This window comes from Sciurus carolinensis, chromosome 5, assembly GCF_902686445.1.
Source record: "Sciurus carolinensis chromosome 5, mSciCar1.2, whole genome shotgun sequence".
NCBI lineage: Eukaryota > Metazoa > Chordata > Mammalia > Rodentia > Sciuridae > Sciurus > Sciurus carolinensis.
The window spans coordinates 32,655,770-32,675,445 of NC_062217.1; positions in this window are offsets into that span (position 1 = coordinate 32,655,770).

Consider the following 19,676-nt stretch of genomic DNA (forward strand, 5'->3'; position numbering starts at 1 on the left):
TAGGACATGCAACTCTTTCTAGGAAAGATGGGGTAGGATCTATAGATGATGTGGCTTTTGAAAGGTAAGTAGGTGGTTACCAGAGGAAGAAGAGTAGGAAAAGTAATTTCAGAAAGAGAAGGGTACATAGTGTATTATAACAATGAGATCGATGTTATCGATGTTATTCATGAGAATGAATACCTGGGAAGAAGATTGGAATAAAAGGATGGAGCCAATAGTCAGGGATTCAGGTTTAGACTTTTAGATAATCAGGAAGATGGAGCAAAGCTCTAAGATGGCCTCTTGAGTGGGCTGTTGGGGAGGAAAGGAGGGAATGAAGTAATCACAGAAATTGCTATATCAGTCAGAAAACTGATTTTTTTTATGTAATTGATCTGTGATTTTGAAAAAAAAATAGTTTTTGTTTTGGTAGTTTCTTCCTATCAAGAGACAGGATCAAACTACAGTGGACTTTAGATGTTGTCTAGGCGTGTCTATTATGTTTCAGAAAGAGAAGGTGAAACCCAGAGCGGAATAGTGACTCACAAAAAGTCACTTAGAGTAACCATTCATCGTCTCTGCTGCGGCCACTGCTCTCAGTGGCCTGGGTCACTTCCAGTGCAGAACTGGACCGGACTTGAAGTGCTCACTTTCCAGTACGTCCCAAAGCAAGTTATTCAGAACATCATTTCTGTGAGTTATCTATAAGCAAAGGATCCTATGATCATATAAATTGGGATGTGCTGTATACACACTCTCCAGGGAAAAATAGCATATTAAGGCTTATAGAAAGCTGTGGAAATCTAGTTTTTTAGCTCAGGTTTCCCACATGAATTTTCCTTCAAGATAAGTTTGCTTAAAACCTATTAATATAAACAATCACCTGCCTGAGGGGCTCAGTCCCAGTCTAGCATAGCAGGGAAGTCATCAGTCAACAGATGAACAGCAGAAGTCCTGGGTGGGAAGGGTTTGCAGGGAGAACAGAGTTCTGTAAGACTGACATTCATCAGACCCTAAGTCCCAGCAAAATCCTGTTTTTCCAGAATGCAAATAACTGATCAGTGTCTTTAACTTTTATGAAACAGAGACAAAACAAGTTTTCTGTAAAGCTGATATTGAGGTTTACAGGCCATATATGTTAACTTATCATAGACATATACTTTTATGAGATAGAAGAAATTGGGAGTTAGTCTGTCCTAAATTCAGGCCATACTCTATGTGTGTGTTGACATACTAACTTGGCTTCTTGTCACCCACTGTCAGAGATGAATGTGAATAAGTACAGTCCCCCCGCAACAAGGAGCTCAGGGTTCTAGAGTCTGATATGCTCAAAATCATGTGGGATCATGAGACCAGATGGGAGGGAGTGACAGTTGTTTTGGTTCTAATTCCCACCTAAAACCCTGGCGAGTTCAGCTTTATGGAGAGCTCAGGGCTTTTTGAGAAAACTAGGTGAGAAACATATGAAGCAAGAAGCAATGACAGAGTTGTTACTTTCCCCTCCTTCCTCCCAGTTTGGGCTCAAGCTCTGTCATCCTGAGTCTCTGGTGGACTCCCTGCCCATTCTCCTGGCAGAAGCTGCTCTCAGGTGGCTCTCTGAAGGGAGGCTCCTGCCAACTTGCTTCCTGGCTCCCTACCTCCTTCACACTGCAGAGCCCCCTGGAGCTTTTCCCAGACATTACCAGAAAGGACTGAAAGTCTCTCTCTCCCTCTCCTGATGGGGCCACTGCCAAGCTTGCTCAGAGGAATAGCCAGCTAGATCAATGCCCTTCTCTTCCTACATCTGTTTGATTGAGTATCTGCCAGGCACTGTGTTAGGTGGTGGATCCAAGGTGGATAAAATACTGTTTCTGCCCTTACAGAATTTATAGTCTATGAGAAAGCAGGTCACACTCACGGATAATTTAAATTATCTGGCAAATGCTGCAATCGAGGTGTAAACAGAGTACTGTGGACACAGGGCCGAATCTGGGAGTTGTAGAAAGACGCCTCCTGGTTCCAATGTAATTTTCTCTTCTGGAACACGGCCCTGCACCTGTTGTACAGATGGTCTCCAGAAGGCGAGACTTACTTTCTCAAAGAGAAACTCATGTCTGACTTAGACATCCTTTCCCCCTGACTGTACAGACCCCATACTCTTTAAGGGTAACACTCCTCTCCTCAGGCTTGGTGTTCTTTCAAAATCCAGAACAAGACTAGATGGCATTAAAACAAGCATCAGAGCATAGATATACACATAATTGTCACTGCTTTTAAAGTTGTTATGACAGTTATAAACTGTAAAATGATGATAACTAGATGTAGATTTCACACAAAACTCACTCTCATTACTTTCACAAAAATTTTATTGTGTATTTTGACCTAAACAATCTTACTTTGTGATTTCTCTGACTTTGACATCAATTGAATTTTTTTTTTTCCTCCCTGGGTACTAAGGATTGAATTCAGGGCCTAAAGCATGCTAGGCAAGTACTCTACCACTGAGCTACATTCTCAGCCCCTGTTAAAATTTCTTTTATTTTGAGGCAGAATCTTGCTAAGATTCTCAGTCTGGCCTCAACTTTGCCATCCTCCTGCTTCAGCCTCCTTAGTAGTTATGATCCAATTGATTTTTTAAATTGGTACCTTATACATAATAGTGGGATACATTATGCCATATTTGCACATTTGCATAACAATTCAATTAATCTCATTCCTCAGTATCCTCGCTTTATCTCCTTTCCTCCCTTCCCCATCTACTTGCTCTACTCTAGTGATCTCCCTTCTATTATTTCAATTAGTGCATTATGATTTTCTATGTGTGTGTGTGTATATATACATACATATAAATATATGTAAAATTCACTCTGATGTATTCATACATGAACATAGCATAATTTGGTAGATTTCTTTCCTCAGTACTTCCCCATGGCTCCACTTCTCCTTCCCTCCTCAATCCCCTTCCTCTACTTTATTGGCTTCCTTTCCTTTCTGTTTTCTTTTTCTTTTTTCTCTCTCTCCCTCCCTCTCGCTTCCACATATGAGATAAAACATTTGACCCTTGACATTCTGAGTCTGGCTTATTTCCCTTACCATGATGTTCTCCAGTTTCATCCATTTTTCAGCAGATGACATAATTTCATTCTTCTTTATGACTGAGTAAACCTCCATTGTGTATATACACATTTTCTTTATCCTTTCATCCATTGATGAACACCTAGACTTGTTCCATAATTTGGTTATTGCAAATTGTGCTGTTATAAACACTGGTCTACATGACTGTTTATTGTTTCTAAGAATAAAGTCTGATCATAAAAGATGCAGTGACATTATGACATCCCTGTATGTCACTTTCATCTCAAGCTAGTTTCCATTGTTCTTCAGATGTAGGTTAAAATCTTAAGCATTATGTGGTAGGTTGTATTATCATTGCCAAATATTTGCTGTCCTTCCTTATCCATCCTATCCATCGACATTAGTCTCAACCACACAACTTTCTTTCCAATGAAATATGAGTGGGTGTGACATATGCCAGCTTTAACAGATGCTTTGAGAGCATGTAACGGTTCTAACAAGGCTCTTTCCCCTGTCATAAAGATGACATGCCCCTGTTAGAAATGGTTCTTTTAGCCCTGTTCCCTGCATGAAGATGTATACAATGTCATAGTCATCTTCCTATGAACATGTTAAATAAGCAGAAAATAATCTTTTGTTGTTGTGAGTCACTGAAATTTGGGGACTATCTTTTATTACAGCTTAACATGCTTTATGCTGAGTTAGGCCTATGGCCTATAGCGTTGTGCATGATCTGCTGTCCTCATTCTTTCCAAGCACCGCTTTTTACCACTCTTTCTTCACTGTACTCTGCTCCATCCATTCTAGCTTCTCTATATTTCTTTGAAACTCCAAACCCCTTCTTGCTTGAGGGCCTTTACACATGCTAGTCATTTTGCCTGGAAAACTGACTTTTTCCCCAGAATTCTGTCACCCCTCCTACCCTCTTCACAGGGCAAATGCTTACTCATTCTTTAGGTCTTTAGAAAATTGTCTTTACCTTCACCAGAAAAAATCATGAAAACAGTTACTATAATCGTATTCCATATGTTCAAAAACAAGGAAGATATAGAAAAAGTCCCCCAGAGAACTTTCAGAAACATAAACTACAATGCCTGAAATTAAAAAAAAAATACCGGATAGCATTAACAATTGATGACGCATTGCAAGGGAAGGGGTTATTGAACAAAAAAATAGGAAATCAGCAAGGAGATAGCAGTAAACAATAATATCAAATGATTTGACCTAATTTATGGAACACTTCACCTAATGTTGACAGAATACACAAAGAGGACTTGCCAAATAGACATATTCTGGGCCATAAAACAATTATACACTGAAAACAATTTAAGTCATACAAGGTACATATTCTAACAATGCAAGGTATATATTCTAACAATAATGGAATTGAAATCAAAGCAGAATAATCCTGGAAAATCCTCAAATACTTAGAAAGTAAATAGCACACTTATAAATGATCAGTGAATCACAGAGGAAATTAGAAACTATTTTGAACTGAATGAACATAAAAACACAACATAGATTTTGCAGAGTATCACTAAGGGGAAATTTTTAGTTTTAAATATATATGTATTTATATATATTTAAAACTAAATATATATATATATATGTATTTATATTTTCCAGTATATATATATTGGAAAAGAAGAAATGCTTCAGATCAGTGACCTCAGTTTCCACCATAAAAGTAAAACATCTAAGAACAAATAAGATTCAAAGTAAGAAGAAGAATCAATAAAGATCAAGGGGAAAAAAATCAACAATTTTTTTAAAAAGGAGTATTGCAGAGAAAGATCAAAGAAAACAAATGCTGATTTTTTTAGATCAATAAAATTAATAAATCTCTACCAGAGTGGTCAGGAAAAAGATAAAGAAGACATAAATTACACATATCAAGAATGAAAGAAGTGGTATCACTATTAATTTTATAGATGTTAAAAGCATATTAAGTAAATGTGATGAACAAATTGTTGCCAATAATTTAACAATTTAGAAGAAATGAATAAACTCATGGAAAGACTAACAAAGCTCAATCCAGAAAAATAATAAAATTTAACATGAACGGTCCTATTATATGTTGAAGACATTGAATTTTCAATTAAAAACTTACAAAGAAAACTGCAAGTCCACATGAGAACAAATGAATTTATCCAAACATTTAAGGAAGAAATAATATCAATTCTACATAACATCTTCAAATCTACATAACATCTTCACCATATTAATAAACTAAAAAAAAAAAAAAAAGACAAAGCTGTCTGATCATCCCAGTAGACACAGAAAAATGATTTGATAAAATCTAACATTCATTTCACTCAGCAATTTGGAATAGAAATAAACTTTTTGACCTTTATAAAGGGCACCATAAGAAAACATAAAAGTAACTTCAGCCTTAATGTTGAAAGATGGAACTTCTCCTTCCTAAGATCATAAACAAGGAAGGGATGGATGCTGTCATCCCTTATAACACAACATTGTACCAAAGGTTCTGATCAGTGCAATAAGGCAAGAATTTTAAAAATAAATGAAATTCTTCTCAATGAGGAAGGAAAAAGTGAAACTATCTACCTGCACACAAAATAATTATCTAAATATGAATCCAATGGAACTGACAAAAAAGCTGCTGGAACTAGTAAATGCATTTAGCAATGTTGTAGTATATGAGGTCAATAGAAATCAACTGTATTTTTGCAGACAGGGAATAAAATATTGGAAATCTAAATAAATAATACTGTTTATGACTGCACTAATCAATACAAAGTGCTAAGAAAAAATTGGGAAAAAGCAATGATGTAAATGATCTGTACACTGAAAGATACAAATCATTGCATAGAGAAATTAAAGAAGATCTTTATAAATATTCATGTCTTGTTCTTGGGTCAGAAAACAATATTGTTAATATGCCAATTCCCTTCAAATCAAACCTACCTATAGATTCAATGTAATCCTCACCAAAAATCTAAGACAACTTTTTTTGTGGAAATTAAGAAACTGATCCTAAAATTCATATAAAATGCAAAGAAACTAGAGTATCCAATGAAATTCTGAGAAAAAGTTTACCTGACTTAACCCAAATCTAAGACTACAGTAATTAAGACAGATGGGGTGGCATTAAACTAAACTAATAAGTCAAATGAACTGATTATAGAGTCCAGAAAGAGGTCCAAATATATTTGAACAACTGATTTTCAACAAAGATGAATGATAATTCAAAGGAGAAAGGACAGATTTTAAATATTATTTTATTTTGAATTAGCAAATAGAAATTTAATACATTTATGAGGTACAATGTGGTATTTTGACATATGCTTACATTTTAGAATGGTTAAATTAAGCTGGTTAACCAAACTTCACTTCACATACTTGTAATTTTTCTGTGGTAAGAATACTTTAAATCTATTCTTTATTTTTGAAGAATACTGTGCATTATTATTATGGTCATCATGCTATGCAATAGAACAGTAAAACTTATTCCTCCCTTTCAGTTGAAATGTTGTATCCTTTGATGGATACCTCCCCTTCCCCACTGGTTCTATGTTCTACTTCTATGAGCTCAACTTCTTTAGATTGAAGATTGTGCACTATTTAGATTTTTGTGATTGGCTTCATTCATATAGCCTAGTGTCCTCCAGGTTCATCTATGTCATTACAAATGACAGTTTCTTTTTTCGTTTTTTTGTTACCAGGAATTGAACCAGGAGCACTTAACCATTGAGCCACATCCCCAGGTCTTTTAATATATTTTATTTAGAGACAGGATCTTGCTAAGTTGCTTAGGGCCTCCCTAAGTTTCTGAGGTTGGTTTTGAACTCATGATCCTCCTGCCTCAGCCTCCTGTGCCCCTCTGGGATTACAAGCATGTGCCACCATGCCCAGCTCATTCTATTTTTAAGGAAATTCTGTCATTTGCAACAACATAAATTATATATGCATATAAATATATATGCATCTATATGTGTGTATATATAATTTATATAATATATATTTATGTATTATATGTAAAACAATATATTTATCCATTCATCTGTTGATAGTCACTGAGGATGACTCCATATCTTGGTTCTTGTGAACAGCGCTGCAATGTGCACTGCAGTACAGATATGTCTATCAACATGCTGGCTTTATATCCTCTGGATATAGACCTGGAAGTGAGGTTCATGGATCATGTGATCACTTGACTTTTAGTTTTGTGTTTTGTTTCTTTTTCTTAATTTATCTTTTAATTTTTTACAGACTGAATTTTGATTCATTGTACAAAAATGGGGTACATCATTTCCTTTCTATGGTTGTACACAATGTAGATTCATACCATTCATGTAATCTTACATATACATAGTGTAATAATGTCTGTCTCATTTCACCATTTTTATACCCCCCTTCCTTCTACATAATCTAAAGTTTCCCCATTCTTCTCACCCTCCCCACCACCATCCCCATTTTATATCATTCTCCACTTACCAGGGAAAACATTTGGCTTTTGTATTTTTGGGATTGACTTATTTTACTTAGCATGATATTCTCCAATTCCATCCATTTATTTGCAAATGCCATAATATTATTATTCTTTATGGCTGAATAATATTCCATTGTGTATATATACCACAGTTTCTTTATCTATTCATCTGTTGAAGGACATCTAGGTTGGTTCCACAATCTAGCTATTGTGAACTGAGCTGCTATAAACATTGACGTGGCTGTGTTCCTGTAGTATGCTGATTTTAAGTCCTTTGGGTATAAACCGAGGAGTGGGATAACTGGGTCAAAAGGTGGGTCCATTCCAAGTTTTCTGAGGATTGTCCACACTGCTTTCCAGAGTGGCTGCACCAATTTGCAACTCCACCAACAATGTAAAAGTGTGCCTTTTTCCCCACATCCACACCAACATCTATTATTGTTTGTGTTCTTGATAATAGCCATTCTAATTGGAGTAAGATGAAATCTTAGAGTTGTTTTAATTTGCATTTCTCTAATTACTAGAGATGTTGAACACTTTTTCATCTATTTCTTAATTGCCTGTGTGTCTTCTTCTATAAAGTGTCTGTCCAGTTCCTTGGCCCTTTTATTGATTGGGTTATTTGTATTTTTGGTGTAAAGTTTTTTAAGTTCTTTATAAATTTTGGAGATAAGTGCTCTATCTGAAGTGTGTGTGGAAAAGATTTTCTCCCACTCTGTAGGCTCTCTCTTCACATTCTTGATTGTATCCTTTGCTGAGAAAAATTTTTTAGTTTGATTCCATCCTGTTTATTGATTCTTGCTTTGATTTCTTTTGCTTTGGGATTCTTGTTGAGAAAGTCTGATCCTAAACCATGATGAAGATTCAGGCCTACTTCGTCTTCTATTAGGTGCAGGGTCTCTGGTCTAATTCCTATGTCCTTGATCCATTTTGAGTTGAGTTTTGTGCAGGGTAAGAGTTAGAAGTTTAATTTCATTTTGCTGCACATGGATTTCCAGTTTTGCCAGCACCATTTGTTGGAAGAGGCTATCTTTTCTCCATTGTACGTTTTTGGTACCTTTGTCTAGTATGAGATAACTGTATTTATGTGGGTTTGTCTCTGTGTCTTCTATTCTGTACCATTGATCTACCGGTCTATTTTGGTGCCAATACCATGCTGTTTGTGTTACTATTGCTCTGTAGTATAGTTTAATGTCTGGTATTGTGAGACCTCCTGTTTCACTTTTTCTACTCAGGATTGTTTTGGCTATTTGAGGTCTCTTGTTCTTCCAGATGAAATTTATGATTGCTTTATCTACTTCTATGAGGAATGAATGTCATTGGGATTTTAATTGGAATTGCATTGAATCTGTATAGCACCTCTGGTAGAATGGCCATTTTGACAATGTTAATTCTGCCTATCCAAGAACATGGGAGATCTTTCCATCTTCGAAGGTTTTCTTCAATTTCTTTCTGTAATGTTCTGTAGTTTTCATTGTAGAGGTCTTTCACCTCTTTTGCTAGATTAATTCTCAATTTTTTTTTGAGGCTACTGTGAATGGAGTGGTTTTCCTAATTTCTCTTTCAGAGGATTCATCACTTATGAATAGAAATACTTCAGATTTATGCATATTGATTTTATATCCTGCTACTTTGCTGAATTTATTTATTAGTTCTAGAAGTTTTCTAGGGGAGTTTTTTGGATCTTCTAAATATAGGCTCATGTCATCAGCAAATAGTGACAGTGTTAGTTCATCTTTTCCTATTCGTATCCCTTTAATTTCTTTGGTCTGTCTAATTGCTCTGGCAAATGTTTCAAGGATGATGTTGAATAGAAGTGGTGAAAGAGGGCATCCCTGTCTTGTTCCCATGTTTGGAGGGAATGCTTTCAGTTTTTCTCCATTAAGAGTGATGTTGGCCGTGGGTTTAGCATAGATAGCCTTTACAATGTTGAGGTATGTTCCTACTATTCCTATTTTTTCTAGTGTTTTAAGCCTGAAGGGGTGCAGTATTTTATCAAATGCTTTCTCAGCATCTATTGAAATGATCATGTGATTCTTAACTTTAAGCCTATTGATGTGATGAATTACATTTATTGATTTCCTGATTTGGAACCAACATTACATCCCTGGGATAAACCCCACTTGATCATGGTGCGCTACCTTTTAATATATTTTTCTATGTGATTTGCTAAAACTAAAAACATAAGAAAATCTTTGCCATCTTAGATTATGTAAGGGTTTCTTAGATTGGACATTCAAAGCACCATTCATAAATTTTAGCAATCAACAAATTCGACTTTACCAGAATTGAAGTCTGTTCCCCAAAATATAAGTTAAGAGAATGAAATGACAGCCAGGCACAATGGCACACCCTGTGCCTATAATCCCAGCAATTTGGGAGGCTGAGGCAGGAGGATCACACATTTGAGGCCAACCTCGGCCAGTTAGTGAGATCCTATCTCAAAATTTTAAAAAATGATATGAAGATGGCTGGGGATATAACCCAGTGGTACACATGAGTTCAAGTCCCAGTACCAAAAAAAAAAAAAAAAAAAAAAAAAAAAAAGAAAGAAAGAAAGAAAAAAGAATGAAATGTATGTAAGTTTTGTGGGATAAAATGTTTGTGTGGCATATACTCTAAAATGGTCTAAATTCAGATCCTCTGAACTTAATAATAAGGAAACAACCCATTTTAAAAATGGGTAAAGTTTTGAACCCACACTTTATCAAAGAGACATGTACATGTGGTAAGTAAACTCATGGAAAGATGCTTGACATCATTAATTACTAGCAAAGCAAATAAAAACCTCAAGATGCCACTACACATTTATTGGGATGGCTAAAGTTAAAACGGCTGACCATAAGACATGATGGCAGGGACGTGGAACAATGGGAATTCACCTACATTGTTGACGGTGCTGCAAAATGGCACAGATATGTTATAATCCAGCTTGGCGGCTGTTAAGAAGTTGAGCACATTTTATAACATCCTTCTCCTAGGTATTGTCTCAGTGAAATGGGAGCACACATTTGCATGAGGACCTGTGCAACACATTTATAGTAGCTTTGTTCATAATTGTCAAAACTCTAGAAATAACTGGAATGTCTTTCAACAGATGAATGGTAAACGAATTGTGATATTTCCACACAACATATTACCACTCAGAACAAAAGGGGAATTGGCTACTAGTATATGCAACAACATGAATAAATCTCAAAATAATTAATGCTGAGGTAAAGAAGCCAAACAACAACAAAAAAGTACATTCCATTTACTTTAGAAAATGCAAAGATACCCTACGGCGACATGTAGCAAATCAGTGGTTTCTTGGAGGGACTGAGAAGACAACCAGTGGGAGGTAAGAATAGAGAGTCTATAAGTTCCATGAAGTTGTGTGAATTTAACACCAAAATTAAAAAAAAAAAATGCTTGATGCAATACTTGGCACATCAAAATCCCTTAAGAAAAAGTAGTCATTGGAATTCTTATTGTAGCTTTATTCGTAATAGTGGAAATTAGAAGCAATCTCCATATGAAGCACTAGGAAACTAAATTGAGAAGTTAAGGTACATCCATATGTTGAACTATTCTGCAGTCATTCAAAAATACACAGGTTGGGTGTGGCATGTGTACCTGTAGTTCCAGCTACCCGAGAGGCAGAGGCAGGAGAATCCCTCTGTTTCAGAAGTTCAAGACCAGCCTGGGCAATAGAGTGAGATCCCATAACAAAAACAAAACAAAAAACAGAGAAGGAAGGAAGGAAGAAAGAAGGGAAGGGAGGGAGGGAGGGAGAGAAGGAAACTTGCCTAGGGATATTTAAATCCTAGTAATTGAAAATAATTAGTATGTTACTAAATTTGATGTTTGTAGCCAGAAAAACACAATAAATAATGCTATGTTTAAGAGATTAACTAACAAACTTTATATTCATCTCAAGTTTTATGGTAATTCTCCAAAGTCCCAAAACATTCAATTTCCCAAAGGAGAACACTCCAAACTCACATCAATTCAGGACTAAATGTATTTTTGTATCTCAGATTGAATTCAAGTCCAGTAGAAGATGAAACTTGGAATCTAATTTCCACGATTTGTACCTGAACTTGCCCTTGAGCTGTTATTTCCGAGAGTCTCTACTCCCTTGGGTACCACTCTGTGTTCTGCATCCTTTACCTGCGATACTTTACTTTTCATCTTCCCTACCACAAATATCTTCACTTGTCACTTCTTACCCTTGTGTCTTGCCAATTGTTAGAATCCTATGTCTTCTGGAGAATTTCTTCAATCTAGGTCCCCAACTGTCCCTATAAGCCCATAGCTCTCTAGAGGTCACCCAGACTTCTCATTCTGTCTGGCATCATGATAACTCCCACACATCTTATTTCCCCTTTTGGGACAGCACTTTAACTTACTCATATTTATAATTGCTAAGGCTTCTGGCAGAGAGCTCTGCTCTGATCATAGTAGGTGTTCAATAAATGTTTATGAAATTGAATGGAATTTCTGAAACAGATGGGTGACTAATTCAAATGCCAATATATAAATGTTTCCTGTAGCTCCTCTTTTTAAAAAGAAAGTGCTCTGCTCTCTGCCTTGCAGATGCTGCCACGAGCTTATTCAATGCTTCATTCATCAGCACTAAGCTGTGATGTCACAGACATGAAATGGACTAAATGCAGATGATTCGAAATTTATGGACAAATCACCATTAGCATTTTTTATTTTTTTTGCTTCAATCACCATCAGTAGCCCCATTTCCTCACTAGTACTAATGTACACAGGCAGCTCTTCTCATAGTCAAATAGTCTGATCATCATATTATTAGACACATTAATCAAGTTAACTTTTGATATGTGGAATATAGCAACTGTGATCCACCAATTGGAGAATAGTAATGCCCCTTGAATTGCTGTCTGATTTTTTAGTTTGAACAGGACAGTTTTTAACCTGTGTTCTTGTCGTTTCACACTTAGTATGAGTGACTAAAGCAGGGAATTCTAATTATCGAGAGTGTGGATCAAAAAATTAGACCTGCAGCATTCAAATCCAATTTCTGCCACTTGGTAGAAACTGTGTTTGTCTTTGGGCATGTCGCAAAGCCTAAATCTCAATTTCACCAATTAGAGATTAGGGATAATAGTGGTACCTAATACATAGGACTATTAAGAGCATGAAATGAGATAAATCACATAAAGGCATCAATGCCTAGAATACAGTAAGCACTTGGGAAATATTAGCCTCTCATATTATTCAGTTATGAGCAATAGAATAATTGCGAAATGAAAGATGACCCCAAACAAGTTTGCATTATGTTTCTGAACATTTAATATATCTTTTTATGACTAGAAAAGCACTGTCTTTCTCCTTCACTAAATAAGTGTTACTCAGATATTAAATGGTATAGATGTTTTTAAAGGCACCAACATGTTACCTTTCCAGAGGACACATATGGCTTAGTTTAACCCTGAAGGCACACACTATGTCTCACTGAAAAAAAATAAATAAATAAAAACCAACACTAAAGAACCCTGATCTACAAAGGGTATAACTTGCCAAAACAAAGCCTACTTCTTAACAAATTTGTATTTAAATCAACACACCCTCCAGCCTACAAACTGTCAAGTATGCCATTTTATCCACCAGAAAGGAGTAAAACCCGACAAAACAGTTCCACATTGTAGATACATTATTTTTCACTTCAATTCTCATCCAAGAATGACAAAGTTCCCAAACCCAGGTAATCCAGAAAGTCATATATTTTTTTAATGATCTCTTGAAAGGTCAGAGTGGAGAGCTTAGGGCAATGGTGGTTAGACTTAAACAGAAGCAGAAACAAATTAGGTCCCATTATTTCATTCTTCAATGTGTGCCTAAGCCATCCTGGAGATGATTCGTAGATATGAAGGGTTTTTGTGTTTTGTTTTTAACTGGGGGAGCAGAGAGTGGGATAGAAGGACCCTTGTGTTATGCTCTGGCTATGTGATCTTACACCAACAGCAGCCTTTGAGTTTTAGTGGATAACAATTTGATCTTACACGTTTGATATGAGGTTGAACTGAAATCAAGTACATGAAGGCACTTTTGTAACTGTAAAGCTTCTGTGAGTGTTATTCTCAGAGAACAGTTCTCTGCCCCTTTTCTCTACCCTATCCTCCAACACCCACAACCACCTACATCCAAACGTACTCACAAACACACTTGCTCTAAACTTTCTGTAAAAGCTATGAATATCTTTCACCAGCACCCACCGGACTTCTGCCACCATGAGAGCAGTCAGAATCCAAGATGGACACACAAGAAGGAGAAACTGTGTTCATCCCATTATTCAGGTCAAATTTTCAGTGTAGAAAGAAATCTGGATCTGGAGTATTTTACTTGTTTTTGTTGATTTACAAAGGGGTTGTGCCTGTCACTGGTCTTCCTTTCCAGGGTGCTGGTCATTAATGTACAACCTAGAGAACTCACAGATGAGTGGAATGCAAAGCTTTGGTTTTACTGGTCTGAGAAATATCTCCAAGAATCTCTAACAAAAGACTGAAAAAAATAGAGAAAGCAATTGAGACCTAAATTCACACAGAGCTTCCTACTTCCTCCCCTACAAGTGGAAGAACATGATGCTGGAGGAGCAGGTGTGACCTATGACCTACGGGCAATGGCTGCAGACTAATTACACAAGGAACTCATAGGGATGTGCTGAACTTTCCACATGGGGCAAAGAAACATGGGAGAATCCAATCTTCCCACCAAGAAGCTCCTGCCCTGGGTTATTTTCTCAGAAAAGAATAAATAGAGGTTATGACTGATCCATCTCCATTCTCTCTCTTGAAACCCCTATGGACAGGGACACAAGGAGAAAATCAATGCTGGGTTGGTGGTTACAATTAGTAGCCATGGGACAGAGAAGCCCAGAGAAGCATACAGTTCGTCTTGAATTATAGGAAAATTGAGAATTTTCAGGTCTGTCCTTAAACCAACCTCCATTGCATGCAAGTATTTGAAAACAAAGACTTTTTGGTTTTAAATTCAAATTTCAAATTTCCTCCCTTTGAATGAAAGGTAATGTATCAGTCAAGGGTTTCCAGAGAAACAAAACCATTAGAATGTGATTGCTTGTCTGTTTGCTTATTTATGTATTGTAAGGAGTTGGATCACATGATGATTATAGAGGTTGACACATCCCAAGATCTGCAGAGTGAGTCAGCTAGCTAGAGACACAGGAGAGCTGATGGTGTGATTCCAGTTCAAATCCAAAGGTCTGGGACCCAAGAGAACTGAAGGTGCAGCTCCAGTTCAAAGGCAAACAGGTTTGAGGCCCAGGAAGAGCTGATGTTTTAGTTCAAGTCCAAAGGCAAGAGAAAAGCTATTGTTCCAATCTGAAAACTGTCAGTAGGAGTGTACTCAAGGGGAAAGCAGGCTTTTTGTTTTATCCAGGGCTTCCACTGATCAAAAGAGGTGCACCCCTAGTAGGGTAAACAGTGTGCTTTACTCCTACCAATTTAAATGTTAATCTCATCCAGAAATTCCCTCACAGAAACATTCATAATGATGTTTGATCAAATATCTGGGCCCCCAATGGTCCAGTCAAGTTGACACACAGAATTAAATTTCCCATGTAATAATTAATAATTATATGTCAAATTTCTCATCTGAGAATCACAAATTCTTTGGTTCCACCCAACTTGCCAATAGCTTTCCATTCATTATGAGATAAGTTGCTTACTGTTCACATTTGAGAAGAAACAACTTGATTATCTACCTCTTAAGTTATTAAATGATCAAGGTACTTTACCATATTTTAATTATAAAAGCATTTTCTTACTTCTTCACTCTGTTAAGCCTCTTTCTTTGAGAGAACACCTTTCACTGGAACTGATAAATAAGTATTCAAGCTGCTATTATACTTTTGGCTCTGGATAATGTTTTGAAGAAAGAACCTGCAAGCACAGAAAGTTACTGCCCAAAAAATTCATCAAAATTCTGGACATAATGATTTTATTTTCAATGGACTCTCAAGAGGTGATAATTAGCTTCCATTAAACATAATAAATATTAATGCAAGCCAGAAACAAAATACAGACAATATTGTACTATACACATTCATAGTGCAAGTACTCAGTCTGCAAATTATGTGAAGCTTCCCAGGAGCAATAAGCAGTCTAAGGCAAACTGAGGAGCTCTGGTTTACACAACAGAAGTTCCATTTTTATGTGCCAGCACTTAAGACTGAAATAAAGTCAATAATCTAAAAGTGAGTTCCCAGATTTTTCCTGAGTTTTGAATTTAAAAGGAACTGAGGTATAGTTGATGTAAATTTTTAAATCCAACTTTGTAAGCACTGTGTCCTATTTTTAAAAGATGCATTCTATATCATGATGTCAGTGACTCACATCAAACAATATCAAATTTTCAGGACTTAAATGGCATTTCTTATATGTTAGGATGGTGAGAGATGGTCATCAGTACTGAGAGAAGTTCCCAGAAAAAAAGTCACAGAAAGTTAATTTAAAAAAAATTTCAAAACCATAATTAGTTGCAGCTACACACTAGAAAGGCTAAAATTAAAAGGACTGACCACAAAGTATTGGTGAGGATGTGATAAAATCTAAGGTCTCATGTACTGTTCATTGAAATGGAAAATGCTATAACCACTTTGGGAAGCAGGTTGGAGTTTCTCACAAAATTAAATATTCACCTACCATATGGTACTGTTTCAACAATTTCACTCTGACTTATTTATCCAAGAGGAATGAAAAAGATTCGTATTCAAAGATATATCTTCACAAATGCTTCCTAACAGTTCTATTTGGCTGTTATTGATAAAAGAAAAAAAATTGAAAATCACCTAAATGTCCATAAACAAATGAATTGATAAATCGTGGCCAAATAATAGACCACTACTCAGCAATGAAAAGGAAGGAACTAATGATATGCCCAACAATATAGATGAACTTCAAAAACATTAAGATAAGTGGAAAAAGTCATACACAGAAAAATATATTTTATAGAGTTCTGGTTATGTAAAATTCTAGGACAAGCAAACAGAAAGCAAATTAGTGTTTGTCTGGGGCAGTGGATATGGACATTGCGAACATAGTGGAACTTTGTGGGGTGATGGAAATATTCTACATCTTGATTGTAGTGGCAGTTACATAGTATGTATTTATCCAAATCCGTATATGTAAATCCTATCTCATTGCACTTTATTCTTTTTTCTTTTTTTTTGTAAATAAGAGAACAACTTGAATGGGCACTTGAAAAAAGATGATATCCAAACGGCCAACAAGCGTATGAAAATATGCTTAATACTATTTTTCATCAGGAAAATCCAAATTAAAACCACAATGAGATGCCACTACACACTCACCAAAATGACCAACATTTAAGTGCTTGACAAGTTTCAGCGAGGATGTGGAACAATTTCTGGGATTCATAAAATGGCACAACTACTTTGAAAAACTGGAAATTTCCACTAAATCCAAATACTACCTATCTTATGAATCAGCAGTTTGGCTAGTAGGTACATAGACATGAGAAATGAGCGACAACATTCACTAAAAGACAGATACGAGAATCTTCACAGTAACTTTATTAATAATAAACCAAAACTGGAAACAACCCACTTGCAAATTAATAGAAGAATGAAGAAACAAGTTGTGGTATATTCATACAAAGGATACAGTGGTATAAACTTGGTAAACACACAGCTACATGAATGAATCTCATTATGTTAAGTAGAAGACACAGACACACCCTCACAAATTCTGATGTTCTCCACTTAACTCTAGAATAGGCAAAACTAATCAATAATAATAAAAGGCAAAATAGTGGTTACTTCTGGAGTATATACAATATGGGAAGGGACAGAGAGAACAGTATGGGATGCTGGGAAAGGTTCTACATGTTTCTCTGGGTAGGGTTAGGTAACTGTAGGTGATTAGTGAAGAAAAATTATCAAGTTATTCATTGAACATTACTGCACTTTACACATTTACCATATGCCTAGAGTACATCACTTCAAAAAACCCATTGGGATGCGTCTTCAGCTGAGCATAGAATAAAGACTACGCACTGGTGACAACAGCAAAGGTGAAACCAGATTTGTTAATACGATGATTCTTTTTTACTAAAGAAACACACAGTACACAAAAATATACAAGTTATTTCTTTTTTAACAAAACAAAAAGTTTATCCCAAATTCAGGTGGAACAATTTGGAAGCATATTTTGAAGTAATATTTGTGTTTCAAAATTTCCTTTGCAATCACCAAAGTTGTTGACTTTTTAAAAAAATTAAAACCATCTTGTTTCACGTATGTTCCTATAACAGTCTTCCTTTATTTGATTTCCTTGATGGGTTTAAGATATCTCCTTCAAGGTGATAGGCACCTTGAAAGTGAAAGATCATTTTGTAAGTGAAAGCTGACAGATGTGAATAGCGATTTTAACCTACGAAAAGATCATGGATATTGGGGAATTCAATCTCCACAATCTTGCTAAAGAGCTGCCAGAGCCTGGGGAAGGAATGCAGATTAAGAAAGAACAGATTTCTGCCGATCAAGGAAACCAAAGCAAGAGCTCATGAATATTGATTCTGGACCTGCCTTCTCCCTACAGAGGGAAAGGCAAACACAATGCCCTCCACATTGCAGTGCCGAGATCCAGCCCCACGGCACGCTGCTGCTAGATCATAAACAGCTCATCAAACTGCAATCTAGACATATTTGTTCACTTTCATATCATGTTTCCAGGGAGAGAGAACCTGTTTCACAAAATTGTTGATCGGCCCTATTCTGACAACTCTGAAATGGAGTCCAGGAAAATAAGGGTCTGCCACACAGGAAGTGCTCAAAAACGAAAAGAAATGCCTACAAGGAAAACATGAACAGTGCAGAATCTCAGATCCAGTCTATTCTGTAGTGGAGAATAAGGGGTGAAAATGCTCAAGGGAAAGAAAAATGAAAAGGGACAAAGCAGAGTTGTTGGCTATTTGGGAAATACACTGCAAGAGCCTTTTAATGGGTATGTGTGTGTTTCATCAATTACCAGAGCTCTTTTGTGGACTGTGTAGTCTTTTCCTAAAGAAAATGGCAGATCTCATTAATGAGGATTTTTTGTTGCTGTTGTTTTTCCCTGGAAATGTATAATCTAATCATAGATTCAATTATTGGGGACTGAGTCACATTCTTCTTTGCCTGTGAATAAAGGTCAGGGCTCAAAAAGTACACACAGTGAGTGGTTTGAGCCATGATGTAAGTGATGAGTTATTAGCAATTTATTATGCTGAAAAAATCCAATTGTTTGCACATCAAAAAGGAAAAATTCCTAGAAGGAGGTATTTAGCATTAAAGAAAAAAGTGATCTCTCTGACTTCCTGCCAGAGATGAGCAAAAATCGCACTTGTTATTCTTCATATTTAAGCAATCATAGTGTTTCAGAGAGTAGAACTGTGTGAGCAGCCTGTTTGCTGCCCTGGAGGAACTGATGTTAACGAAGTAAAATTTGCTCTTTGCTAGTAGTTTTAAGAGAGAGAGAGAGAGAGAATATATATCAAATACTTTTCAATGTTGATTCTTTAAGCAGTCCTCACCCTTGAAGAGAATTTTAACATTTCCTTTAATACATCTAGAGACTGTCATGCTAAGTGAAATAAGCCAATCCCCCAAACCCAAAGGTTGAATGTTTTCTTGAATATCTGGAAGCTAACCCACAATAAGGGGACAGGGAAAAAATAGAAGTTCAATGGATTAGACAAAGGGGAATGAAGGGAAGAGAAGGGAGATAGGAATAGGAAAGACAATGAAATGAATCTGACATAATTTTCCTATGTACATATAAGATTACATCACAGTGAATCCCACCATTGTATACGTCCACAAGAATGGGGATCCTAATTAGAATAAGATACAATCCATGCTTGCATAATTATATCAAAATGGATTCTATTGTCATGTATAACTAAAAGAACCAATAAAAATAAAGAACATGATAAAATGCAATGCTGTGAACTATGGTAGACAGGATCTCATTGTGCCATGTTGGATATAGGAATGAAATACACTTTGCCCTTGTCAAACAGATTGACTTGCAGGTAGAAATATGTGGCAGTTTCTTCTTCCCATTTCTGCTCCCTGGGACAACATGGATCAAATCTTGTCTCTTTTGACAAGATTTTGACATGTTTAATATCATTGACATAAATGTCCCTCAAA